General features: G+C 44.6%; 1 protein-coding gene across 4 annotated transcripts in view; it reads right to left on the bottom strand.

Annotated features, from left to right (window-relative positions):
• Positions 1 to 27,948, bottom strand: part of Daam1 (dishevelled associated activator of morphogenesis 1) — a 158,230-nt gene that overhangs the window by 97,560 nt on the left and 32,722 nt on the right. Inside the window, exon 1 of one of the 4 annotated variants that reach the window (XM_029484531.1) lies at positions 16,462 to 16,831. The exons of the other annotated variants lie outside the window; for them this stretch is intronic. The gene's annotated coding sequence lies outside the window, so the exon portion shown is untranslated. Of the gene's footprint in view, positions 1 to 16,461; positions 16,832 to 27,948 lie in introns of those variants that run through there. 4 annotated transcript variants of the gene reach the window in all.

Below are 27,948 nucleotides of genomic sequence, written 5' to 3'. Positions count from 1 at the left end.
GAGTTCACGGCAGTTGTCACTAGTTGGAATTATCCTTGCTATTTTATGAAGGAGGAGCCATGACAGTAAATACTTAAGGAATACTGAATTTTACTATTCAAGCTCATTTTAAAGGGCGCTACACCAAAAAGTTTAAAAACACTGGGACATGAAGATGAAGAGTTGGGCTCTTAAGTTTGCCCTAAGGAACAATGTATTACACAGGACTGTTGTACTTAACAAACAGGACAGAGACTAGAAACAATTGTGTCAGCAATTAAAAATAGTTACTTCTGGAGAGATTTCTCTCTTTGGTTTTGTCCTTAAGTTTTAAAAATAAAATTGTTTTATCAACATTCAGCATCTTACAAATCTGTCTGTAGATGTCACCACCATTTTTTTGTTTTTTCTCATTAATATTTTGGATAAGGCTTTTATGAATAACTGAGGCTTCCAAACAACTCTGGGATCGATCCCTTAGCTGTCTGAAATGCAAAAGTGTTCATGGTTTCTCAGCATCTGCAACTCCAGGTCCTTGGATCATGAAGGGAGGGAGAGAGGGGTGCCTACAGGGCAGTCATGTTGGCTTTGAGATACAAACTGAGCTGAGGCACCTGACATCATATTGACCTGCAGCATGCATCCCTTGGTCTGAAGTAAGCATGTATAGTGTTACACAAAACATATGTAGTGCCTGGGAGTCCTCTGACAAATGTTTGTCAGTGCCTGCTGTGCTCCATACACAGTGAACACCTAAGGATTCAGAATGGGAACTCAGAGTCTGGGAGCAGCAAGCTATAGCTCAGATTACTAAAACAAAGGTAATATGACAAGCCCTGCCTGACAAGCTCCAGGGAAACCCACACAAGAACCCAGGGAGAGTCTGCAAACAGTTCTTGATGAACAAAAGGAAGACAAAAGATCCGGGAAGGGGAAGCAGGGCAGGCTACAGGCAGAGGGGACAGTGCCTGGAGAGAAAGGGGCGGGAGGGTGTTAGGCAGGAATAACCTGAGGCAGTCTATTACATCCTCAATTTCCCAAGGCAGAGCCCTGGGCTTTCATTTCCTTGTTCAAACATCTGCTAATGGCTCCCTCAGTACTATTCTTAAATTGGCTTCCAGTGCTCCAAACCGGATTTCAGCCCAGTTTCCCCATGTTTCCTATTTTGTTACTAATGCCCTACTTTATTCACAGGCCACCCTTCATGCCCCCAAATATCTTGTACCCCTCTCCGTCTCTAACTAGGTTGTCCCTTGTTCTTCATGACTTTTGTCAACATCCTCCCACCCTGTTCCGGAGCAATTAGGCCATGAGACACATCTGCGGCAGGCGGATGGCAGCTGGAATCTGGCTCAGCATATTTTAAAGCAACTCATCAAAGCCTTAAAACAGGTACACATTCTGACCTAATATTTCTGCTTCTCGGAATATATCCTTAAATGTTCAGAGACGCAATCAAAGATGTTTACACACACACACATTACACCTACCCACACACACATCAAACCATCTAAACAGCCAATAAGCAGGAGCATATAATAAATAATAATGATGAAAATCATCTAAAATACGTTGTAATGGCACAAAGATGGTGGGTCACAGTAGCCCCTTTGTGAGAAGGTACTGAGTGACAGGGTCATAATTGTAGGTTTGCAGTATCGCATCTTTATTTTAAAACTCCACATGGATGAGCATAAGAAGGATCAGAGAAATTTATCAAAAGCAGTTGACTCTGTGGTATGTGTAGTCACCTTGGATTTTTAAGACACAGAGCCTCTAGTATGTCCCACATTGCTACAATAAAGACACACTCAATATTCTCATCATTAATGAAAAGAGATTTAAAAAAAAATTGATGCAATTATTTAGAAGAGGGACATGAGTGTGGGAAAAAAAATGCCTGTTAAAAATACTCAAAACAGATGTATCGAGTCCCAAGTCCCTTCTCTGGCACTTCTAAAAGACCCAAGAAGAAGAAGAAAATAGACAGTAAGGTATGGTGGTTTGTACAACTAGTTCACCAGAATACCTGTGGGGAAGGACTCCCTGTAATCTGTTGCAAATGGCTAGTTTTTATAATGCGTGGCACAAATATCTCAACAATCTCAAATCACTGTGAAACTTTCTCTAGCTCAGTTTTACAACCTGTGGGTCTCGAGCCTTTGGGGGTTCTGCATTTCAGATAGTTACATTATGATTCATAACAGTAGCAAATTACAGCTATGAACTAGCAACGAAAATAATTTTATGGTTGGGGGTCACCACAACATGAGCAACAGAATTAAAAGGTCGCAGCATGAGGACAGTTGAGAACCACTGTCCTAGCTAATCTCATGACTTGGATTCTGTCCAGGTAGGCAGTTGGTGCACACTAAGTCAAGGGAGTCAAGACTTATCTTATTAAACCATAACGCTTGGTGTTTGTCTTTGGTGGTATGTGTCAAAAGGGCAGGAACCTCAATATCCTTGGACACCAGGTCAGTGTCCTGCAGAGCCTGTTAACAGTAAGTAAGAGGCTGTTTAGGTCCAGGTCCGTGTGGTTGGCGGGGGGTGGGGGGGGTGGGGGGGTGTACTTAGACTTCTGGGAAATAAAGGCAAGGAAATGAAGTCGACTGAAACACACAGTAGGCATCACCTGGCAGGTCTTAAGGTTCATGCCCAGGCTTCAAGGTTGAGAAGTTTAGACACTTCTTCCTGGCAGTCTTGCTAAATACCCAGCTAGGCCTGTCTGAACTGTCATAGCATTTCATGATGCCATGATTGACAGTTACAGTAATCTGTGATATTGCTCTTTCTCCCCTCTTTGAAGGAGTCAACTCCATGAGAACAAAGACCCAAGGCATTTTAAAGGAAAATACCACCTATAAATATTAGAGTACGAAGGTGTGACTAATTCTAACATGCGCAATAAATTACAGAGTCTACAACAGGTCAGAACCTGATTGAAATAATTTTAGTATGGAGCACTCCTTAGTCTTGACAGGCAATTTATGCATAGCTTCAGTAAGGCCCAAAGTTGTGGATTTCATGCTAGCTCCTCGATGGAACCACAACTGACTAAACGCACCTTTAAATTATCCAGGATGCACAGGGATAGCTGAGATGTCCAACTGGCAGCCAGCTCATCCACGTATTTGGAAGGCCACTTCTCAGAGCGGCATCCCCAGGTACAGATCAAAACAGGAAGTAAGCGCAACCATCCTCCCAGGCAGCAGCCACTCGCACAGGCCCCCTCCCCTCAAGCCCTTCACTGATCACAGTGATTCCCACTGCTCCGCACACCCGGAACCTCTTCCCATCACCTCTAGAAAGATGACACGGAGGAAGCAGGAGCCAATGGAGAAGTTTGAGGAAGACCTGGGCTGCTGGTAAAGAACACAGAAAAATCTGGAGGGCAGGGCGTGGGGCGTGGGATGTACATAGAGAAGTCAGGGAAGTAGCTTGCTCAGTCAGGCTGGATTGCAGTCTCCACCCTCTCCAACGTCAGGGTATTGGCCTGAGGCAGCCACCTTTCACCTCCCAACAGGATGATTTCAATAGTTTCTTCTCCCTGGCCCTTAGCTTTCAGGCCAGATGGTAGTAGACCTTTCCTGTGTATGGCCAGACAGTAGATGCTGTAGGCTCTGTAGAAAATTTGGCCTCTGCTACAAGTATTGAGTACTGACATTTTCCAACAAAAGCAGCCACAGACATATGTAAACATGGTGAACCCAAGTTCTAATAACATACCACTCTAGAAAGTGAAACATGAACTTCACGTAAGGTTATAACGCCCAAGGCTGAGATGTAAGTCAGGTGAGGCAGTGCAGCCTAACGTGGGCAAAACTCAGGGTTTCATTCCAGCACCACGTAAAATAAGATCTGTGGGTGGGCACCTGTAACCCCAGCACTATAGAAGTCCGGGCAGGAAAATCAGAAGGTCCAGGACAATGAACCACAACATGGTGAGTTCAAGATAGGTCTCAGCTACATGAGACCCTCTCTTTCAAAACACACACACACAGTATTTTTAAAACCTTTTTTGCTACCATCAAATATGTGAAAACCATTCTTAGTTCATAGAACAAAAAACCAGGTGGTATACCCATACAGGCCCCTGGACTGCAGGCTACAATGGCTGTGCTTCACTATCGAAGGCATGCATTTAATATTGAGCTGTTCCAAAAGGCGCTCACTCAGGGAAGGCCTCGCCTGATGAGTGACATTTAGCTGAGACCTAATGGATAAAGTAGGAGCAAAATGTCAGTAGAAAGGCTTCCAGACAGGAATGTGTGCACTGGCCTGGATCAGGGAGGTGACAGGCAAATCTGAGTCAGGGAGAAGCCAGCCCAGGATGTGAGTAATGGGAGCTGAAGAGGGCAGAGGCCCAAACTCAGACACTGCAATGCCAGCCTTGGCCAACCGGCTTTTCCTGCCCTCATCATCAGACTTCTGTAACACCTCCTAAGCTTAGGCCAACCACAAGTGGACACACGCCGCCGCCATAAGACCTTGGTAGTAGTTGCACGGCGGAGCCCATACATTAGAATACATTGTTTTCCTTTTTAGGTGCACACTTGTGCACACACAGGACAACTTTCAGGGATTAGTTCCCTCCTTTTACCATGGGTTCCAGGGCTTGATCAAGTCATCAGTAACAGCAGTGAGCGCCTTTATCTTCTCAGCCATCTCAACGGACCACGTTTCCCTTCCTTATCAGACCATTTTCAGAACTCACTCTAATTATGCCACTTTCATGGGACAGGTACACACTCTTGCCACACTACTACACATCACATATATAACAGTGCTTTTGGAGTCTGTTTTTCCACTAGACTCAGGGACGCTGAGGGCAGGGTCAAATCTTGTATACTTTTAACAAATGCTTGCTGAATGCAAAGCATGAATGAGCCTGACCGTAATGGCTCCTCCCACAACTGTCTTTGGATCTGGTTTTACAACACCAGAACATTTATAACCATTCATAACCAACTGAAGCACTGAGTACTCCTCAGCTGCTAGTCAAGGTTTTGATGCTGGCAATAGCTTTGCAGATGGAACTCACCCTCAAGGTGTTTGAAAATTCCCTGGAGCAGAGCAAAAGATTCCTGGGGAAATTGGCTCATCTCTTCTCTGTCAACTCACTCACAACTAAGCTCTATGGGAAGTCGACTCACCGCAAAATCCTTTAGGTATTTCCCCAGCTCCTTACACTTAGAAAATCCTTTGCTTAAGAAAAAAAAAATGTTAAATTTGTTATCTTCATTGTGTCCCCTCAACGTGCCAGACAGAGCTAGAGACATAGATGGAGCACCACTCCAGACAGAGCTAGAGACATAGATGGAGCACCACTCTGGGAGCTCACAGCCTAGAGGAGATGACGAGGACCAGGGCAGCTGGCCCTTCTCTTTACTCGCGAGGGCACATGTGGTTGCTGAAACTAGGAACCTGTGTGTCCCATTTTGGCTCCTTTTTAATGAGATCGGTCTGAAAGAAAGGATGAATTCCACCCTGACAGCTGGGCCCTCAACCAGACCACTTCTCTAATCTCAGCTTCTGGCACTGGGGCAGAGGAAGAAGTCACCTCTAGGACATCCTGAGGATGCAATCCATCTCCAGTATTACAGATGACTATGCCTATGCCGAGCACAAGGAAGCAATTAAAGGGAAAGGTTCTGCAGCAGGTGCACTGTGCTGAGCCAAGGGTGAGCAGTGCAATCCATTTGTGGTCCAGCTCAAAGTCAGTCGTTTGTACTTTACCAAAACAAACAAGACCTCGGAGTACAGCAATATCCAGAAAGTAAAGCCAGCTTTAGGGAATGGAGAGGAAGATGATTGAGGCCTTTCTGTTTTTTTAATTGGCAAGAAGCTTCAAGTCTATAAGAACACCTTTCTTTTGACAGTGCCAGTGACAACCCAGGAGCTGTGGTACATTTGCTTTCCACAAAACAAGGCACAATGAGTATCCCATGTTAGGGGAACCGTGGCAGTTCTGATGACAAACAGCTTGCACTGATTTACACACTGTTTTAACTGGCTCACTGGGGACCTCTGCCACACATTTTAAAGATGTCTGTCCATCCCAAGGGAGCGGATCACTCACTGGCTATCTTCCCAAGGTTTTTCCACAACGAGAGTTGATTCAAAGGAAACTAGAGCCTACACAGGCTGGGGCCAGGAAAGGAGCGAGAGGCATGAAGCTCCTGCCAGCCACCCACTAACCTAAGAGCCAACAGAGTTTCTGCATGTACTCACAAGTTTGGTAGGGAAGCCTTGGTCCTTCTCTAGCTCTGTTATTCTCACCAGGACAGTCTGTTTCACAGTAAATTCTCCAGCTAAAAATCTCAACACCAAACACAGGCACTTCTGTACAATGGATGATCTCTGACATTTCTGAGACAAAGTGAGTTTAGGTCACTTGCACAGAGGGCCAAGGGCAAAATCTGTATGCATAAGAACCTTACGGAGAAGGGTGGGAATCTGTCTCCATCCCAGCTGCCGTACCAACCCCAGCTGCTGTACCAATTGCTTTCAGAACCTCCTCCAACATCAGTTTACTTTTCAGGGCGTCCAACGCAGTTTGGGCTGCAGCAATACAACTCAAGACCTCTTCTCAAGGAAATGTGAAAGGGAAAGAGCTTTGCTTCTTTCTCTGGCCACCCCTCTCCTCTCACTTTCCGCTTGTCTGGTTTCATTTCCCAAGGACACCAGATGCCAACTGCCAAAGAGTGATGAGATACAGTGATGAGATACAGTGATGAGATACAGCCAAAGGTTGCAGAAGCATCCGAAAACCTGCAGATTTCAACATCCTTTCCACCAGGAAACAAACGGGAAGGGCGTTTCTCAGGCCATCCAGTGAAGAGACGGCCCAGCCCTGCCCACACACTTGGTCCCAAAAGAATGTTCTAATGGGGCATATCTTGGAGTGGCTCTGGGAAATTCACTCCGCAATCTGCTCACTAATCCCAGTGACTTCTCTGATGCAAGAGGAAAAACAAGGAGGGCATCCCACTCTGGCCCCACCCAGACACCAGGGAAAACAAATTCCTAAAAGCCAAAATAGCCAAGGACCCCCTAAAAAATAGTACTTAGGGTCCATGGTCATCCAGGCAGGCACAGGAGCATAAATCGAAAATGCAAACCTATGCCCTTCCCCTCTTAGCTCTTTACTAAATGAAGGAGGAGGGTCCAAGTGCACTCTACAAACACCCTCAGACCAGACCAGGACTCAACCAGCAAGTACATGTACTCTTAACTGTGTTACCAAGTTCCTGCCTCAGATCCTGCCAGAAACCCTGCCTGCCCGCCTCCCTCACCACCTTTCATGGGGAGAGCAGACAAGGACACCACTAGATTTTCACCCTGAAAAACTGGCAGGTCTAATCGTATGACTCAATATGTTAACCTCAGGTTCACAGTATAAATCCCTAAAGCCTACAGAACAGTGTTCTTGGTGAGGATGTCTGTGTTGCTCACATGACAGAAACCTGCGTCTGGGAGCCAGGACAGCTCATTCATCTGGGAGAAAAGCCAAACCAGAAGTGTCCCAGGAGCTCTCTCCCCACCATGGAGGTGAGGCACTCATTGGGCAGCAGACCTGCTGATAAGCCAATTGAAGGTGAAGGCCAAAGTTCTCCCACTGGGTCCCTGTCTTCACTGTCTCTGAAAGACTCACTTGAAGCCTGTGCAGACAGACACCTTGAAAAGTGGAGGCTACAAAAACACAAGCTAAGACTTCCTGGCCAGCTGTGTTACACCAAACCGTCAGTTATTTAAGAAGACAAGCTTTACTCCTTAACAAGCAAAAGGATGTAGAGTCCTGAGTCACCCTAGAGCTTTCAAGAAGAGCCCTGGGTAAGACCATTCATCATGGGGGAAGGACACGTGTGTTGCAAGACACCAGCACATGTTTGTTCCTTCCATGCTCTGGTACATGGTTGACGAGAGGGCCTCCTGAAGTCAGTCTTCACAAACTCCACGTCTATGGCTGCCTTGGTAACAGCCCACTGCAAGCACGCTGCAGGAACTTCAGGTTTAAGATCAATCAGTTCACGAGAGCGGACAAGCAGTGGTGCCGGCCACATAGAACACACCTGTATATGACGATGGCTGAGAAGGAGACACTGTTAACTTCTTACTACTGGAAACAGTTCTGGCAAATTCTCAGAGAGAAGTTGAACAGATTGCATATTGTATGTATTCTCTTTCGATGACTACGTTCTAAAACTTCAGAGTTTACCAGATAAAGATATGCTGGGGTCCCAGAGATGCCATAAACCCTGACCCCCCGGAGAAGTAACTTCTTCCAGACCTCACTGCCCTTAAGCCAGAAGCTGCTCAACCTTAGCCCTTCTCCATGTCCTAACCAGAGATTATCAAGAATACATAATCTATATTCCTATGCAGGCTTTTGGAGAGAAAATCCAACATGGTGTAAAACTCGATTCACTGAACTGAAAATACAAGAAAGGTCTGAGGCCCTTTTACCTCCAGGGTTACAGAAAGCACAGCTGAAACCTCCCTTCTTTCAATGACCTGTTTTCACCCCAAGTGACTGTAATAAATGCACTTGCCGGGGAGGAAACAGAACCAGTAAGTGGTTAACCTTAGCCTCCTTCAAAGGGCCCACTGTCCTCAGAGTCTCGGCAGCTGAGGGACTGGCAGCCCAGGAACTGTGACCTGGGTTCAAATTCTTACTGAACCACTTCTTACAGAACATTAGGAGAGGTATTTGTATTTCCTAACTCAGTTTTATCATCCAAAGAAAAGCTGTATATACTTTTTTTGTCTCCTCCATTTTCAAAGAAAAGAAAGAATTGAGACATTTTATTATTAAAACCTGGATAGACGAAACCTTAAAAACAAAACTAAGACAAACATTGAGATGGTCAGAGGCTGGAGACCAACACGGGAAAAACAAAAGCTAGATCACCTTAGGTATGAGCTTCCAAAAGGAAATGACTGGACGGCGCAGTCAGTTCTCACTCGCTGAATAAAGACGAGGTAGCCCTTCTTCTCTGTGGAGAACCTCTCACAGGCACTGGACTAAAGGCTGCGCAAGCACTGTGTGCTGTGTGCCACCTCCTTGCTGAGTTCAGCACCCCCAAATACTCAGGAAGGATTGGTGATTTTTAATGGAAACATAAGAGAAAGTGGGAATAAAATTAAGCAGTTGGAGGGAAAAACCTTTATTAGTGGGAATCAGCTGTGCGATGCCATCTAGGTTCGCAGCCGCAGAATGGAAAGCAACATTCCTGGAATGAAACCGCCTTAATCTCCACAGCACAGTTGTCATCGCTAAATCAAGAGCTCTGTGGATTGGTCAGTTTATCTGCTAACCGTGGGAAATTCCCTGAAGTTTGGGGGCAGCGTGGAAAGGGGTTTATAATAAAGTTTTGCTACGTGTTATAAAGTCAAACACCCCAGTCTATCTCCAACCCACACTTGCATATGAACCACGAAAGCCGCACCCAGTTGAGTCACTACCAGGACTCTGACATTGGCAATTCAGATGCTATCATCCCACAGGGTCCCCAGTCACTGACCTCATCCACTTACTATCCCTTTCCTAAGTCTGAAGGCATCTCCCCTGCCTGGAAAAGGATCTGTCGATTGATCGCCAAGACAGAAAATCTATTGTAACCCCCCTCCTTCCAGAACCCAGAGCCACTGGAATTCCTAACTTCTGCCTCGGGGAAATCATTCTGACCACATGTGGATACAGCCACCATGAGGGACTTCATGGGAAGCTAACAAGTATTTGGCTCTTTGCGGGCTTCGTTTTGGAGTGAGGAAATGTCGCTTTCCAGCCTCTGTCTTCCCACGACACACTGCTCTGAGGAGTCTGTCTGTTTTGGGCGACAAGGTGAACTCTGTCCATGCCAGCCCCACACCTATGCTTGAGATGAACACAATGGGCAAGGAACCACCCAGAAACCACAAGGGAGAAGACACAGTCAGAGGACGAAATCAGAACTCCTCCCAAAGAGTCACCCTGCCTGCCCTTCATAAAAATTCCTCTTGCAAATTTTATGTAATAAAACTTCAAAAGAGGTTTCAATTTTATGCAATCTGAAGTATAGCAATGAGGCAATAAAAAGGCCACTTGGCCCCTCTGCCCTGTTTAGTGAGGAGTGGCTGCACAGGGCACTGTGGTACTCCTCAGCACAGCTACTCAAGACACATGGCAGACATATGCCCCCTCTGATGGTTCCATGTAGAGAGAAGTCCTATTTCATCATGCTGGCCTTCAAGGCTTATCTCCACAATGTGTTTTAAAAGGCTTAGTGAAATAAAGGTTTGACATGGGCCCTCCCCAGCTTTTCATGTTGAGAATTTCCACAGGCAATTAAAGGAAAAACAAACAAACAAAACTCTCAAAAATAAAATTTAAACAATACATTGGGGTCAGGGAGACATACAGAAAGAAAAACTCTTAGCCCCATGATCTAATATGCCGCAGGTGGTGTCAGCTGAGCCAGTCCGTGGACATCAGTCTAATGGTCTACTGTTTTAATGCACTTACACTCTAGCCTCATCTAAAAATTCTCAAATTTAATCTATAGCTATTCCTAGGAAAGTCAATGCAACCTTCCACAGAAGGGACACAGGGCTCTTGATTTGTGACAAAGACTCATATATGTGTCCTGGTAAAAATTAAATGCCTATACCACACCAAAAAAATCAGGAGCTCTGGGCCTGGGGCCCAGGAGTGGCTCTGGGGTCCCATGGGTGACTATCGTACAGCTGACCTGAGAGCCAGAGTTTGGACACCCTGTGCCTGGGGTTACAAAGAGCATGCTAGGCCATAAGTATTGATATGAAAAGAGCTAATGTATGCAGACACAGGACACCACTCCTGATAGGAGCAGAGCCATGGACCACCCCAATGCATGCAGCACCATTTAATGTTAAACCATAAAGAACTACGTTTCTCACAATACAGACACAGTTTTTAACATACAACCTTCCAAATACCCTATGTATGTGGACACGTAGAGATCATTCCAGAACTGTTTCACGTATTCTCTGTCACATGGGTTAAGTATTTAGCCAAGTATTTGCTTAATAATTGGTGACTATTACTTCCATGTGGGTCTAAGTGTGCTTTGCCGTGTCTGTAGGAAGAATTTCAAGTGGGTAAGGAGCTCAGTAGAACATCACGTAGCTGTCAGTGAGCTCCTGAAAATGCAGTATTTCTAAGTTCCCTCCAGAACCTCATTAAAGCTTATGTCTATAGCTGAATAATCCTTGGGCCTTTCAATTGACCCTTGCATGCCTGCATTTTGTGCATACTTAAAACACATGCCCTTAAAGGCAGACACCATCACTATCACTATTGTGACTTACAGATAGGTCTACCACGGTGGTCCACTTAGGTTTTTCCATGTCAACCCACAAATCTAAAGCGTTCAATGCAATGACAGGTGTAACTATGATCAATTATAAAACACATGCTCTCAGGACTTCACCAGCTACAGGAACAATGTAAGAAAGATCCACTCGCGGTTGGCTTCTAATTCTGCATATTCCAAGAAGCAGCTCACAAAAAGTCTGGCTTACAGAAGCCACAACAGTGGAAGTTCTCCAGATGGCTCCAGGAACAGCTAGGAGAGAACTCGACAAATGCTATAACTTAGTATCTGGCTCCATTTCAATCATAGCTGTATGGTGATGGGAAATTCTAAGAATTTCAAGAATACTCCCTAGAAAAGGAGTTTTCAAGATTCAAGATGTACCCACATGGCTAAAGTACTGTTTATTTGTTATGATTCTAAGATTCATCAAACAAATTTACATACAGACATACCCACAGAGGAACACAAACATATGTACATGCACACACATACATGTACACACACCACCACCATCACCACCACCACCAAAGGTAGAGTATTGAGAAATAACTGTGCTGAGAAGCATGCTTTTCAGAAAACAAAGCAATATGAGCCTCAAGAATCTCTACATAGTACAACAAGATAAGACCCTGAAGGAAGGGAAAGGGCAGAAGCAAGCCATAAGATCTACTGAGCATGCTCCATGGGCAGAAGCGCTCGTATGTGGGGTGCGTGAACTGGCGAACATGCATCCTCTCTTTCCATTAAACAATAAACACAGAAATAGCCAGCAGTGGCAAGAAGGAGCGTGTTTTCTCAATGGAGATTCCTGTCTGTGCTAAATCCTCAAGAAGTTAATCACACAGCTAAACAAACACTCCCGAAACTGCAGTAGCCAAACAATAAAGGAAAAAGCATCAGGACTAGACTTTAGTCATTGTAAGTGGGTTACTACACTCTTATTTTGGCCTGCACCAAAACCAAAGCAAAATAAAAGCCTTTCTAAAGTCATCCGAAGGATAAGTGCAGAGGATGCTGACTCTACCCAGTGTGTCCTCTCCACCCAACTTCGTAATTTTCTAAATAATTAGGTGTGAACACTAATTGCTTTATTGGGTAATTCAGTGAGACTAGACACTACAGACTGTCATTCTTGCAAAAGTTCCAAATGAAATAACACACAAACCCTGTTGTAAATCCTGACTCCTATGCCATCCCAAGCTTGCTGTATTTGAACTAAGGTTAATATTTTACACTCCAGATTTTGAGGGATATTATTAAATAGCCAAAAGTTAATAGTTAAGTAGCTAAATATGGGGACCATCAACACAGGAATGTTACCTCCACAGAATAGACTACATATTAAAAACAATGTCAATGTACTATAATTATATAAATATAATTTTCACTTGTCATTATACCTGAAATTTAAGACATGACACATTTCCTGATATGTTCAATGGTCTAACTAAAATCAAAAGTCCATATTGCATAGTAAATATGGCACACCAGAATTCTTTGTTCAAGAATACAAAGAAGTTTAACACGTGACATGTGATAGCATAATAAACACCCAAGCCCGTCAGAGGTGGCTCCCAGAGAAGAATGACAAGGGTCTTGAAGAAGGGAAGGTCTTCCCTCAGTCCCCTTGGCCCAAATTCTCCTTTGATGTGAGACTTGGATTAATTTTTCTATCCTCGGTTATCAAATGAAAATATCAATACATCTCTGAAGTGTAACAAGGGTTTATAATATTTGTATGTGCTTTTAAAAAATTACTTACTTGTTCTTTGTGTTTAAGAGTGCTCTGCCTACATTTATCTCTGTGCATCATGAGGTGTGCCCGGTGCCCACTGAGGCCAGAAAGAAGGTGACAGATGCCCTGGAACTGGAGTTACAGCCAGTTGTGCGCTGCCATGATGGCACTGGGCAGCAAAGCCAGGTCCTCTACGTGAATGAGAAGTGCTCTTAACTGCTGAGCCATCCTCCAGCCTCTATACAGGCCTTTAAAAATTAAATAATGTTCTACTACAGAGGTATAAGTCCTGCACATTTTAAATCACAAAATATTTATGAAAATAATTTTAAAAGACATGTATATGTAGCCCCAAATTGGAAGAATTACTACTGTTAGTTTAATGATAACTCTGTTTAAATTCCAATGACATTTTTTCCCCTTGAAATAAAAAGGAAAATCTATTCCAACAGGAAAGTGGAATCTCAAATGACTCTGGAGGGAAAAGGACAAAGCTGGGGCTCTTACTCTTCTGAATTCCAAACCAGAGTGCAAAGATAACCAAAGTGGTACAGTACTGACACAAAGACAGACACACAGACCAGCAGGACAAACCACAGCCCTGACCAGGCCCACCCACACGTGATCAAGGCTCGCTCATTCACAGAGGTGCCAAGAGCACTCAATGGGGAACAGCAGTCTCTTCATCAAATGGCACAGAAAAGCCAGCTAGCCACACGCAGAAGGGTAGTGTGAGGTTGCTATCTTATACTGGATATAAAAATAAATAAAAATAGACTGGAGACCTAGTATCAAGTCGAAAACCATAGGTCTTTATGCCACTGGATTTGATTACTCTTGTTGGACAGACAACAGAAGCAGATAAGAGGCACCTTATGAAACTTGGAGCCTGTTCATAATGGGCAGTGAAGAGGTGGCCAGTGGAACCTTGGAGGAGGTTTAACATCCAAAACTCCTACAAGCCAACACCTCGGACAAAAATCACTGTTATATGACAATGCACCTGAGGAAATATTGCGCAGGGTTAGCATGCACGTAAAGAGAGTAACACTATACACAGTATCAAGTTTAGAGCAGTGCACGTCCGCATCCATTAAACGGCTGCTACTCAGAGATAGAAACAAACCAGCAAGTACAAGGGCTAGGATGTGGCGCACAAATGGACCACTGCTGTAGCTGGTGGGATAAACAGTACAATAACAAAAGAAAACAGTAGGAGGGTCTTAAAACTTCTAGTTTTACCAGATGAATAGGTTTTGGACTGTTTAACAATAATAGAAATATAAGCATGGTAATTTTAAAAAAAATAGGCAATTTTCAATCAAGCTTCCTCAACGTGCCAGGCAGTTCTGATCAGCTTGAATCATCTCCACCACCAGGAGCAGACAGCCCTGCGCCTACCCTCTGTGCCCCTATTCTTCCCCCCTCCCATGCCCCTGCTGCCTCCCCCCTGCGCCCCTGCTGCACATGCACGTCTAGAATGCCCCATCGCTGTGATTTCCCACTTCACTCGGCTCCAAACCATTAGTCCTTGAACCATAAACAGCCTGCTCAGCTGTAAAACGCAAAGGTGAGCAAGAACTTTCCCCCTTGGAGCATCAATTCTGAGCTCCTCAGAATAAGGAGACAGGGAGAGGCTACCACCCTCACTAGAAGCCTGTATCAATCAGTGTCACCTTAACTGCACCTACAGAATTCATAGCTGCTTATTTCCATTCCAACTTTACAATTCAGCACCCCTATGTCAGTGCATTTTTCACTCCTGAAGTAAAAACTCCATCTTTCTCTTCAGAGTACCCAGGTGGTAGACCCCGGAACCTTATAGTCAAGATTAGAAATATGTAATAAGGATTTTTCTTCTTAGGTTTTTATTAGCAGGACTGACGAACAGGAATTCACTTAGTAACTGAGAAGTCAGGCTTCTTAGGTCTTCCTTATAAAGCCATAGAACTGGCAGACACTGCATCCTGTTGTGCAGACCCAATCTTGAACAAGCATGCAAACAGAGACATAGGCACATGGAAGCAGACGGCTGATCACAAATGATACCAGCAAACACTGGTAACAATTGTTAAAATAATAAGAAAAGTAACATGCAAATAAAAGGCAGGTATAACTTTCAAAGACCTCAAAATAGCAAAGTGAAGACATCTGGGCTTTACATTTCAAGGAAGCACTCAGCCCACTTGAAGATAAGACAGGAAAACCGTGCTTACCTCTAAACACAATGCCTCTTCCTCCCTGGGCTCCAAGCTGTGTTTTCACGTTGAAGTCATGGCTACCGCACAGGTGTTAGTTTCTACCCCATAAGAATAGTCCCTCAGGACAGTCTGCTTGGATCAGGGGTCCCTTTCGGTCCACAGCAGAGAGAATTTTGATAAGTCCTCTCCCCAGGACTCTGGCCTTTAGGGTCACTGCTTTTAGAAACATAGAGCTGCCTTACTAGGGAGTGTCCGGTAAAGCCCAGTGGAAAATATTCTGATTAACAACTGTACCTGCTCATACTGGAAAATCAACCAGGATGGATGCCAACAGACACTGAATCAACATAAAGACACACACACACTTATACTCCAAACTAGTTTTTGTTCATAGGCACAATTATGGACAGGCATGATTCATCCTCTGCCCACATACACAACAAATTCCCAAAGTGCAATTCAGTATGGGATGATAATCTGCAAATTTCCTCCCTTCTTTCCTTCCTTCCTTCCCTCCTTCCTTCCCTCCTTCCTCCCTTCCTTCCTTCTTTCCTTCCTTCCAGAAGCTAATAGGTACTTGCTCCCATGATCAGTCCATAGGAGTGAAGGAGGCAGATGTAAACTGCATCCTTATAGACCTTAGTTCACAACCGCACTGGGCTCTAGACTTCTCTATTCCATCCCAGGTAGCTTTCAGAGAGGCTGGGGTCAGACTTATGCCTCAACTGTGAAGCAATGAGGAGTGGGAAGCCCCGTGGTCTTGAGAGAGGAGGTTCAGAGGCGCCTCACGGATGTAATGTCTGGGATTTCAAACTGCACTTCCACTTCCACTTCCAAAGGACTCACTGCTGTGGGACTTGCTCTCTTACCTTACATACAACCAGAACATGGGCAAAGTGTAATGAAGCTACTGGACAGAAGCTGTGCTGACTATGCTGGGAGATGAAACACAGCTGAGGGCAGAAAGAAACAAACCCAACACTGAGGGTTAGACGCACAGCTACGGCTAACCATATGCTATGGAGGAGCAGGTAAGCCCCTCCACCCACAGGACAGTGAGCACTCATCTGTACGCAGGCCTGGGGCTCACACAGTGCCTGACTGGTATGAGTAAGACCATTAACACAGAAGGCATCCCAAGGGTCCCCCAAGGGGTCCTACATTCAGGCCACACTAGACAAAGAGCCCTGAAAAGGGCCTTTCTTACCCCAACTAACTCAGCGGCTTCTCAGAACACGATCCAGCACTCTCCAAGGAAATTCCTTCCTGTACAAAGCAGGCATCAGCATCTACACAGAGTAGTGGAGAACCCTGCAGCGGCAGGTCTACAGGTAAATGTACAACCAGAGCTGCCTCCGAGCTTCCCTGGACACTGACCTTTAGGGTGTGGTGACACTAGCAGGGTCGGAAGGTCAGACTCAAAGCAGCTCCCAATCTCCCTAACCGGCAGCTTCTCTGAGTTACTATGGAATCAGAACAAGACAGTTCTTTGAATTGTCATCTTTTACATAAGAGTATCAAAGAACTCTGGCCATGTCAGCATCCATTCAGCAATCACTTCCTAAGTACCTTTAGTGTATATTTCAGGCCTACGTGTCTGAACCTCAGGTTTCTAATCTGTAAAATAAGAATATTAGTACCCAGGCAACAGGTAGCTGATCATTAAGCGATGCATGGAGATAGCATGTTGACGTTAGTGTTACCCTCAGCGTTACTATTCTGCCTACTGCTGCTAACGATTTAACAGAGAAAAAGACCAATTTAGTTCAGAGAATTTACACCTGATATGTGTGATGAGGAAACGAACACATTACGGACAAACTGTTAAAACATTGGCTGAGAGATGTGGTCTAGCTAGATAAAAAGAACATTGGCCCAAAGGAGACCTTAGGCCTGTCTCAGCTCTGTTCTGGAAGGCTCTGTGGCCTTGTTTGAGCCTCATTCTGAAGTCAGAGGGTCCACTCCACAAGCACTTTCCTCCTGATTTTACCTGAGCAGCCAAGCAAGAATACAAAGATCAGAACATCGATCCTCCATATAAAATGATTCATGTTGGGGAGGAGGGGCAGGAGGACAGGAAGTCTGTGATCCTTGGAGGGAAGCTCTGTACCCAGATTAGCAAGGAGGATGCACAGAACTGCCAAGCCCAGCCCCAAGGACACCGAGGTCCCTCTGAACAAGGGGTGCTGGCCCAGGTCTTTCTGTCCATTGCTGGCCCCAGGAACTGACCACCTCCCACAGAACAGGATGCTCTTGCCCACAACTACTCATGGAGATGAAAAATGGTAATGCACTGCACGCGTTCTTCATGGGGGAAACATGAAGAGACGCAGAGACAGGTACTTCATTTCATCCATTATGGCTATTATGCTCCACCACAATTGATAAGCTATCCAACTACAAACACAAAAAACCTCACAAAATTGGTTCCAACTGTTGAAGACATGTAATTTTAGCCAAGTTTTCAAAACCATTTTCCTTTTTTCTGAATTTCATTCGAGAGAGGTCCCAGTGGAGACATGGAGGCAGGGGAGAGTGAGTCAGAAGAACCTTACAACAGACACTGTTGAGAAAGAAACTACCAGTTCTCCCAATATTTGGCAAAAGGCACGCCAAAAAAATTTGTAGAAACTTTAGGACAAAAACTCTCTACTAATTTTATTGGAAAGAGTGCATTATACAACGTGCTCAGAAGAAATTTTTCTGTAAGCATAAGAAAAAAAATTTCTGTAAGCATATACAAAGTGCTATGCATGATTTCAAGATGGCCTCTGATTCCCGGTAGTATACCATGGACCTGTACCCCAGAATCTCAATTAAAAGTATGCAGAGCCAAAGGAAGGAGTTCTTCAAGTACATAAGCACGCATACACACGGAGAGAGACAGAGAGCAGGACAGAGACAGAGACAGAAACAGACACACAGAGGGAACGACCATCTCCTCACCCGTGTAACTCTACTGATGAGCTTCATCAGACGGCCCACGCATCTAGATCCCAGTAGAGACACATGGCCAGCAATCAAAGACACCCACACTCACCATCCTCTGGACAGGGACAGGCAAAGAGATGCTATGGGAACCCAGGAAGACTTGGAGGTCTTTAGGTAAATGGATGCTGCAGATGAGAGTGTGTTTTTCCCTTGAATCACAATGAGGAAGGCCCGTGTACAGCTGTAATTTACAGTAGGTGCCCTTTCTAACATAAATTAGAAACTATTCCCAAATGAAGCCAGTAAAGATAAAAGCAAGACTCAGAAAGAGGCAAGAGGGATGAGTAGGTCTGTGTGCCATCCTTTAGCTACCAGCTCTATATGACCTCAAGTCAAACGGCTCTTGTTCCCACTATATAATTCAGTAAACTCCCTCTCCTGGCTCTTCAGGCCAACATAAACAGAATGTCTGCCCCGATAGTGTCTTTAAAAAAGAAAGACACCAATTCATGTCCCATTTCGTTAAACAAGATGGAAACCAGCATTTACTGAGCATCTCCTAAATGTTATAGACCATGAGGACAGTCAGTATTCACCACCTCAACCAATTTGTACTCATATTAAAAGCCTGGTATGTTGTCTCCAGCTGTGATAAAACACCATGATCAAAGTCAACGTGGGGAGGAAAGGCTTATTTCAGGTTAGAGTTATAGTCCATCACAAACAGAAGTCAGGGCAGGAACTGAAGCAGAGCCCAAGGATGCAGACTGCTTGCTGACTTACTTTCCAAGGCTTGCTCACTTTGCTTTCTTATACTACCCAGGACCAGATGCACAGGTGTGGTACCAGTGGTCTGGGACCTTCCACATCTATTGTGAACGCAAAAACATACCTTGTAGGCCTGCCTGCCCACGTGCAATCTGAGAGGCATTTTCCCAACTGAGCTTCCTCTTCCCAGATAACTTCACTCAGCTGACAAAAAATTAACCAGGACAAAGATATATCATAGATTTACAAGGAAGACCCTGAGCTGGGGGAATAGTGCAGAGGCAGAGCAGCTGCCTAGCATATGAGAGGCCTTGGGGCCTGTCCCCCACAACTGCCAGTGGAGGGGAGGGGGAAGCAGTAATGAAGTCCCACCTCCTTCAAGCTGCAGCTGTACTGGTTTCTAAGGATCAACCTCACAGTCAACCTAGCCATGGAACCATAAATCCAAGCATGAATGTCTCATTGTCTAGAAGGCTCTAAAGGTTTGCTGGTCACCGATGTGCTTGGCTAACGCAACACTCCTTTACTCCGTTTCTGGTTAAGTAACTTTTGCCAGGATGACGTCCCAAGACCCTTACACCTGTCCACGGCTTACTCATTGAAGCTTAGAAACAGTAGAAATTTTAGTATGTAAGGTGCTAAAATGTTAAAGTTATTCAAAAGTGAAAATCCCCTTTATTGCTAGTTAGGGGGTCTTCAGAAATTACATTAAGAGCACTTTCCTAGCCAGGCCACAGTCTGAAATGTTAGTCATGCACGCCTATCCCCATAAGGGCACAGAGTTTTAAAAAGGTGGGGTATATAACACAAACCAGTAACAGGGAGGAGCAGGATGAAGCAGGCAGCACGGGGCAGTGTCAAGGGCCTGGAATTTCCACGCTCAAACCTGCAAAGGATGTCACAGGGAAGGGATCTGACTAGGTGGGGGGTGAGGGGCTGAGAGGAGAAGGGCCTGGTGAGGAAGCTGTGTGCTCTGCTCTCAGTGTAGGATGCCTTAGCTACGCCCCTCTCCTGTCTAGGAAGTAACTAAGGATAACACAGGGAAACTGTGTGTGACTGGATATCACCGGCCTGTTTGTCTAAGCTGGGTGTGACAGGTGGAACTGAGGCCCTTATGTGGGTTAACAGACAGCCCTAATTACAGGTTGGAGTACTTATTTTATATAACTACAAAAACACCTGGTGTTAAGCATGGGGCAGCATGAGATTTCTTAACAATGGAAGTTCCGACCTTTCGGAGGCTATTTGTTTCTTTATGTATCTGTTTGTTTATTGAGATAGGGACTCAAGTAACCCAGGCTGGGATCATGGGCGTGCACCACCATGCCCAATTTATGCAAAGTTGAGGATTAAGCCCAGAACTGTGTACCAAGGCACATATTCTCCTAGCTATAGCTCCAGGCTCCTTAAACACTTGGGTGATGCTTCCAACAATCTTGGGAGAGAGAGGTATAGGTTCCAGGTATCGTTTTTATTTCTCCATTATAGATAAGTAACTGTCTTTTAAAATTACACTTATTAAGGAGGGAGCACACGTCCAGGCACGGCAGAGGCACTCATGTGGAGGGGAGGGGAGGAGAGGGGAGGGGAGGAAGGGGTTGGCTCACTACTTCATGTTGCTCCTGGGAATTGAACTCAGGTCAAAAAGCTTGTTGACAAGCATCTTGCTGAGTCATTTCTCCAGCCCCTTAAGTAACTATCTCTGAGCACATAAGTGGCTCCACAAGACAGATCTCCAAAGTAGCAGAGCAGAGACATGAATTTAAGTGGATTTCCCCCAATATTCTATATACCAGCCAGCCCATTCTAGAGTGATCTAACAACAGGAAGAGCTAAGTCTCCTTGATCCAAAGGTTACAATGGAAGAAACATCACTCAGAACATGCTTGCAATGGATGGCTACTATAAGCTTGCTACCAGTACACTCCTGCTGTTGGGTAATCATTATACTTTCAAGATGTACCTACTGGGGCAAAAATCACTCACATGAAGATAGCCTAGGTGTTACGGGGGTAGTTAGAGCTTCACTAAGCCTTCAATCCATCTGTCTCGTAAGCAGATGAATGGCTTCAGATATCCAGGTATCGTTTTTATTTCTCCATTATAGATAGAAACAAAGAACTTCAGAGGCCACACTCTGGGCCTCTTAGAACCTCTCAGAAGCCACATGAAGAAAGGGGGAAGGGAAGGGGAAGCTAAGACCCAGACTTTGGGGCTGTCTAGATAGGTAGGTAACAATAAATGAAACCACACTGGACTTCCAGACACACTGATGTCCTTCCAGACAGAGTGACAGAGACACAACAGCAACTCACTAAAAAGGTATTAAGTACAGGAAGTTCATATGAAAGGGGGCACTTCCAGTGAGAATGATCTCGGGCGGCTTTTGAAAAAGATGAACTATAATGATGCTGTAGAGGACGCTTAGGTCTTAGAAGGGAACCCGGAAGGCTGGAAAGAGCAGCTGCCCACTCCTTATGGCAGTCACAGTCTGAGAATGACTTCTTTGAGGGACTGTGACAGCTATCTACCTCAGATCTCCAAAATTTCCCCTCGTTGGCAAGGTCACAGGAAGCCCCACTAAAAAGCAAAAAGGTAAAACAAAAACAAAAAACAGAGCAAGAACAATGACATTAACACAAACCATGAGACTCCATGTTTGTCTCTAAATGGCCACACATTCATTGATGAGAAGGCCTCAGTGCTGCTCTTCAAACTCCTTGGCATCTCCATTAGTCATCCTGAAAAGAGCACTGATCCTGTAGAAACATGTTATGCATATACAGCCTGGATGTATGCCAGCAGCTTCAAAAGACATACGGGCCTTGCTGCACTTCCCCTCTGCGTGAAAACTGAGGGATGTAGCTCAAGTACAATCATACACTAGAAAAAGGGCTCTAGAGGTCACCTGACTTCTAGGTAGAGACCAGGAAAGACTAAACTACTTCCTCCAAGACACACACTAATTTGAAGACACAGCAATTAAATGAGATTTGAGGAGCATTTCTGAATAGATTCTTGATAGCTGTGAAGCCTCACTTAGGAAATAAAATCTCAAATCCTATATATAGCTTTGGATTCCCACATGCACATGCCCACACACCCACATGCCCACATGCCTACACATCCACACACCCACACACCCACACAGTGGGTAAACAAAAACAAAAAACTGAACTCCTCCCCTAGCCCTTTGGCTTCTAGTGATGCAGTTTGGTGTGTTAAATCAAGATGCCTGTAAGTCCAATTGTAACTGTCCAGAAGAACTGACAGAGCGTTAATTCAAGAGGGAAACTACTTGGTACACAACTGAGAATCTGCAATTCTTCAAATGTCTCGAATGGCATGCCAGAGACTTTTCCCACTGACCAGCTGGCTCCTGCTTCAGGGAGTAGTGTGGGAAAAAGAGAGAGTTCTTTGGCTTTAAGGAAAGCTCAAGCATGTGGCAGGGTCTTACTCAAGACAGTAAGGCCTGTGTCGATCCTGGTTTTCAGCACATTTTGTAAACACAAGTTCTTCAATGGCATATTCTTCCTTTAGAGGAAAAAGTCATGCAAACCACTCTATGGTCATGGATCACTTTGCTTCCTAAAGGTACTATTTATATAAATTAACCCAGAGTAGCTTAAATACAATCTTATATTGGCTTAGCTTGGCCAAGGATAGCCAATAAACTTTTTCAGTTTTGAGTCTCCTGGTATTCCTCAACTCTACGCCATTAGATGAGTGCCTATTGTTTTCTTCTATGACAGTTGATGCCCCACCACCTGTGGGAAGTCTCTCTTTGGGAATGTGTCTATCAGTTTACACACAGTTTATGTTTCTCTTTCTTTCCTAGGAGAATGGGAACAGTTGATCAGTTGCAACCCAGGCAAACAGATCCTCACGCCAGAGAGGAACTCTTCAAAGCCACAACAGAGTCCACAACATGCAGGATGGAGAAGCATGGGCTAAGCTGGCAACGCCTCCATGATATTTACCAATAAAGTTTTACTGGATCACAGCCAGGCCAATGCATACACTGTCATTGAGACATTTTGTTTCTCTGGGCTAATACACTTACTATTTAGCAGCTTACAGAAAAGTTGTCAACTTTGGCTGTACATTAAGTACATGAAACCAGGGAAGTTTGGGGAAATTTTCGAAACCACTTATAAAGTACTTCATCTGCTTAACAGTCATCTATTGAACATCTTCTGGCACTATTCTAGACACTGGAGATCCAGCAGTACGCCAGGCAGCATGAGCCCCTGTGGAAGGAGACCAACAGGACTCTGTTACACTCCGGATGGACAAAGAAAGCTATTCAGAGAGTGACAGGATTCTGAAGGGGTAGATAGTGACTCTTCAGAAGATGCAAAGTCATCAAACGCATACTTGGGAAGATCACCGGAAATGCATGATCATAAGCAGTCAGGCGAATATGTACAGAAAGACTGTTACAGCCGGAGACCAAAGGCCTGAGGGGAGAGACAGCTAGACGTGCCTATGAACCAAAGCAGCAAAGGTATTTGAAACACTCTGAAAACCCTTGGACAGGAAAAGTGAGCACGGTGCAGGATCAAAGGCATGGGCAGGAGCCAGACTGTGTGGCAATGACAAACTAGATAGCCAAGCCACAGTCAAAATAAATGCCCCACTTATAGACTGCAGCTAGGTTGGGATGGGGCGCGCCAAGCGTCAGCAAGGACCCAGGCTTGATCCCCAACACCACAAGAAAGAAAATTCTCATCTTCCAGCAGTCTCTGCTGATTGAAAATACTATTGGACAGAAAACTAGCATTCTGCAGCAACTTCTTCCCTTTGATCTGCTGGAAACTACCTGAAACTTCAAACACCCAGGAGCTCAAAAGACCCCTGCTAGAGATGGTTTCTGCTAAAGGCAATAACCCCCAACCCCCAAATCCCCAAAGGGGGAGGGGGCTGAGTAAAGTTCTCACAGTAGAGGCATAAATTGACCATTTAAAATTGGGATTCTTTTCATGAAAGGGAACTTCCCCCTATTAAGTGTAATTAAGGCTATTTTCCCCGTCTTCAGGGCTAGTCATTCAATGAAGTAAAGCCTGTCTCTGCTCCACCTCATGCACCCCTCATGCACCAGCCGCATGGATGCACTACCCAAACTCTTTCAAGCAGCTGGCTCAGAGATCTGCCTGGTTTGGCTTAGAAGCGGTGTCCCTGAAGGCCTAGGAGATATGTCATGGGACTCAGTGGACCACATTCAAACTAAATGGGAGTGTTTGGGGGGAGACAGAGACCAGCCACCCAGTCTCCTTTATTAATGTCCTCTTTCTTTTTAGGAGATTCATTGATCTGAAAGGACAACTTCCCATCCTTGGACTCAAAAATCGAGGAAATCAAGGTTATTCTGAAGAAACCCAAGCAGGGGTGTTCTGACTGGACTCAGATTCCCAGTGAGCAAGCCATCTAACTTTAGGAAGCCCAGGCACTGGGAGGAATTCTGGGGGTAAGGCAACCGCTGGCCTGCCTTCACTAAAGCTTCCTAATGCCTGAGTCTGCACAGCAAGCAGTGATGGCTCTGTGCGGTGAGATGGCCAGTCAGAAGCAGACTCTAGCCAGCTATAGAAAAGGCTGCTAAAAAAAATACTGAGAAGCTGACCCAGAAATAACAGCACAGCTCCCCAGTGTTCTTGCCTGGAGAGAGGACATAAAACAGCACTAACTCTCGGTGCCGTAGTTAGGGTTTTTATGGCTGTGATAGAACACCATGATCAAAAGCTACTCAGGAGGGGAGGGTTTCTTTTAGTTTACAGTACCCACCACAGTTCATCAGTGAAGGTCGCCAAGGCAGGAACCTGGATGCAGAAACCATGGAGGTGATCTTCTTACTGGCTTGCACTTTACGGCTTACTCACTTGCTTTTATAACAACCCAGGACCACCAGCCTAGGGGTGGCACTGCCCACAATGAGCTGGGGACCTCTCACATCAATCACTGGTCAAGAAAACACAACATAGGCTTGCCCACAGAAAAATCTAATGGGAAGAGTTTCCCAATTGAGGTCCCCTCTTCCTAAACAACTCTAGCTGGTGTCAGTTGACACAAAACAAGCCAACACACTGGGGCTACATGGCACCTGACTAAGTGCTCAGTGACCAGGCTATTTATCAAATGTGCCCATCACCTCAGACTTTACTTAATGGAATCCTCATTTGAGTGATGCCTCTCAAATGCTATGCTCATCGTCCAATAGCTTAGGGCTTCAAAAAATGCTTGAATAACACAAACATACCGATCACTCCACTGAGTCACCTGACTAGCCAGCCATATGATAACATCTAGTTAGGTACATTCTATGGCAAGCACCAAGTTCTTCTAACTGCAAGCCTGTGGCGTGGTTTTCATTACTGACATTGTTTCCAGTGAGAATCTGAGCTGCCTAAGCCACATATGCTAGCCGAAGTTGCACAGCTAATGAGGGAGAAAACTGAAACTGGAACCCAGACTCTCAACCCTGGACCACTCTCCTTAAAGATAATAAAGCTATTTCAATTGTGGTCTTATAAACTGTCAAACAGCTGGATACTCCGTTAGCTTAGGATTTTCATTCCCCAACTGCAACAACTGGATTCTGTTTCCCACAATCCCTGTTTCTTCTTACTCTTTGTCTGCACCGGCATCAGGAATTATTTCCATGTTTTCTAACTGTTTGTACCAATATTCTATAAAGAGTTAAAATGAAAGTAAACTATTTCTTGGGCTTGAGTTTACAGCAAAAGCAGGAGGCTTGGCAATATGCAATGACCAGTGTTCAAGACTACAGAATTCTTACCCTACCACCATCAAGAGAGAGAGAGAGAGAGAGAGAGAGAGAGAGAGAGAGAGAGAGAGAGAGAGAGAGAAAATTTAAAATGCTAGTGCTACAGGTTAACTGGTTTGGTTTCATCATACCATAGTGTATGAGTATCTTTAAATAAAATGCTGGACTTCATTAGCATACAACTATAATTTGTTAAATTTTAAATAAGAAATATGGGTGCCACATGGTGGAAGAAAAAACGGGAGGCAGAGGGAAATGAAGATCCCCAAAGTAAAAAGGTCTCCTTCCAGGACCCTACCCCACCCCCATCCCTGGCCCCGGCCTCAGTTACATCACTCACCACTCACCTTCTAGAAACATGCTAATTAATTTGTCTTAACCTCAGCATCATTTTTCAAACGATCTGGTCTGCAAAAGATCCATCAGCAGCCAAGTAGACAGCTGCTCAACAAGGAAAACTTAATTCAGACACCAAGAATGGTAGGCAGAATGCCCCCACCCCATGCCACAGAATAATGCTTCTTAAATTCTAATCTCTCTGAAATCTCCACTGAATTTTTGTTAAATCTGTTTTAAGTGTTTAACTTGTAGAGGTAGAAAGAAACCCAAGCCCAAGAAGTGATTCCATGTTACACTCCATGTAACACATCATGGCCTCTAGCAAGATGATGCTTGGTGACAGGGCCTCTAAGCTGAGTGGGTTTTCCCTCCCAGAAACGCTTGTCTGTGCGTTAGCCCAGTCGCTCTTGCAGCTGACACAGGCTATCAGCAGCAGTTTGTCTTCCTATGGTCACAGAAACTCACCTCTCAGCACTCGGGAAGGACCTTTTCCCAACACCTGTTCTCAGGAAGGGACTGTGAAGTGATGGATTTGCCCTGTGGTTGATTTCATCTATAGCAAACTTGAAAGCTATTTCCAGGGTCAAACAGTTGATCAACACAGGACCTCAAATTTAAAAAACAAGGACAGTGTATTGCTTAGGTTGACTGGTATTATATTTATCTGCCCATATTATTATTCCATTACCTCAAACATTCTACTATTAGCATGGGGAGTGGTGGGCAGAAATCTATTTTTCATTCAATTCAATTGCTAATTATAGGTTGAAAAACATTCAGGGTAGTTGATGGGGATGGAAGCCACTGCCCAGAGTCACACATCACCAAAGGGTCTCTGGGGGCTTGCTCAGAAGAAAATCAGACCCACAACATGGAGCTGAGCCTCTTTCTGCCTCATTTCAACCAACGAGTATAATTAGGCAAGCTTACATAATTCCTACCAAGTTTTTAGGACTGAGACTACACATCTCTTGGTAGGTAAACAAATGGAGAAATGTTTCTACGAGATTGACTTTCAAAGAAAGAATGACTCCAAGAGCCAGGATTCAGTAAATATGGGACTATTTTTTTTTTTTCATTGTGTTCTTGTTTTTGTCTCCTGACCATCCCTGAAAACAGCAGTGTGGAAGGCATGTTTTCAATCAGGGTTTTATAAACTCGTAAAGACTGCACTATGAAGTTAGATGACTAAATAGCCATCATGTGCGTTGGGTTATACAGGAAGGAACTTAAGGTAGAAGAGGGCTTCTTAAACTTTCTCCATTTGTGACTGCATTTCACTAAATAACGTTTTGCGTGACTCCAAGTATACAGGAACATAAGATAATATACAGACCAAACATTTCCTAATGGTAAATTACAAAGAAATTTATTTCAAAGTAGTTCTTCGGTACATATAATTTTTACCATTTATGACAGACATTTGCATACCAATGAAACAGAGCTAATCAATAGGTAATCAACACATCAGCCTGCATGCCTCCAAGTGTAACAGAAAACACACCATTAAACCATCATCCAGAGTGAATTTGGAAAACACTATAGCATTGCCCACCTGCTTGGGACCAAAACACTCAGAAACACACTGACAGAAATCTTCAATGTCAGCCTAGTAAATGTTTTGATACAACTGTGAGAGGCCACTGTTAGGGTTGAGCTCCCACAGGCTTCAACAGCCTAGACCACACCAAAATGGACTCATTCCTGCTAACTACCACATAATCAATTTAAGCTTTCAGGAAGCAGATAAACCCCCAAACAGACCAGTTTTTCCAGAAAGCAGGAGTCTGCGTGAATCAAGGACATCCCCTCTTGCTTTACAAAACAGGAAGTTGGAATGAGCTGATGTCAATCAGTCTGTTTCCAATTGTTTTG

This window comes from Mus caroli, chromosome 12, assembly GCF_900094665.2.
Source record: "Mus caroli chromosome 12, CAROLI_EIJ_v1.1, whole genome shotgun sequence".
Classification (NCBI taxonomy): Eukaryota; Metazoa; Chordata; class Mammalia; order Rodentia; family Muridae; genus Mus; species Mus caroli.
This window is presented reverse-complemented; position numbering and strand designations above follow the sequence as displayed.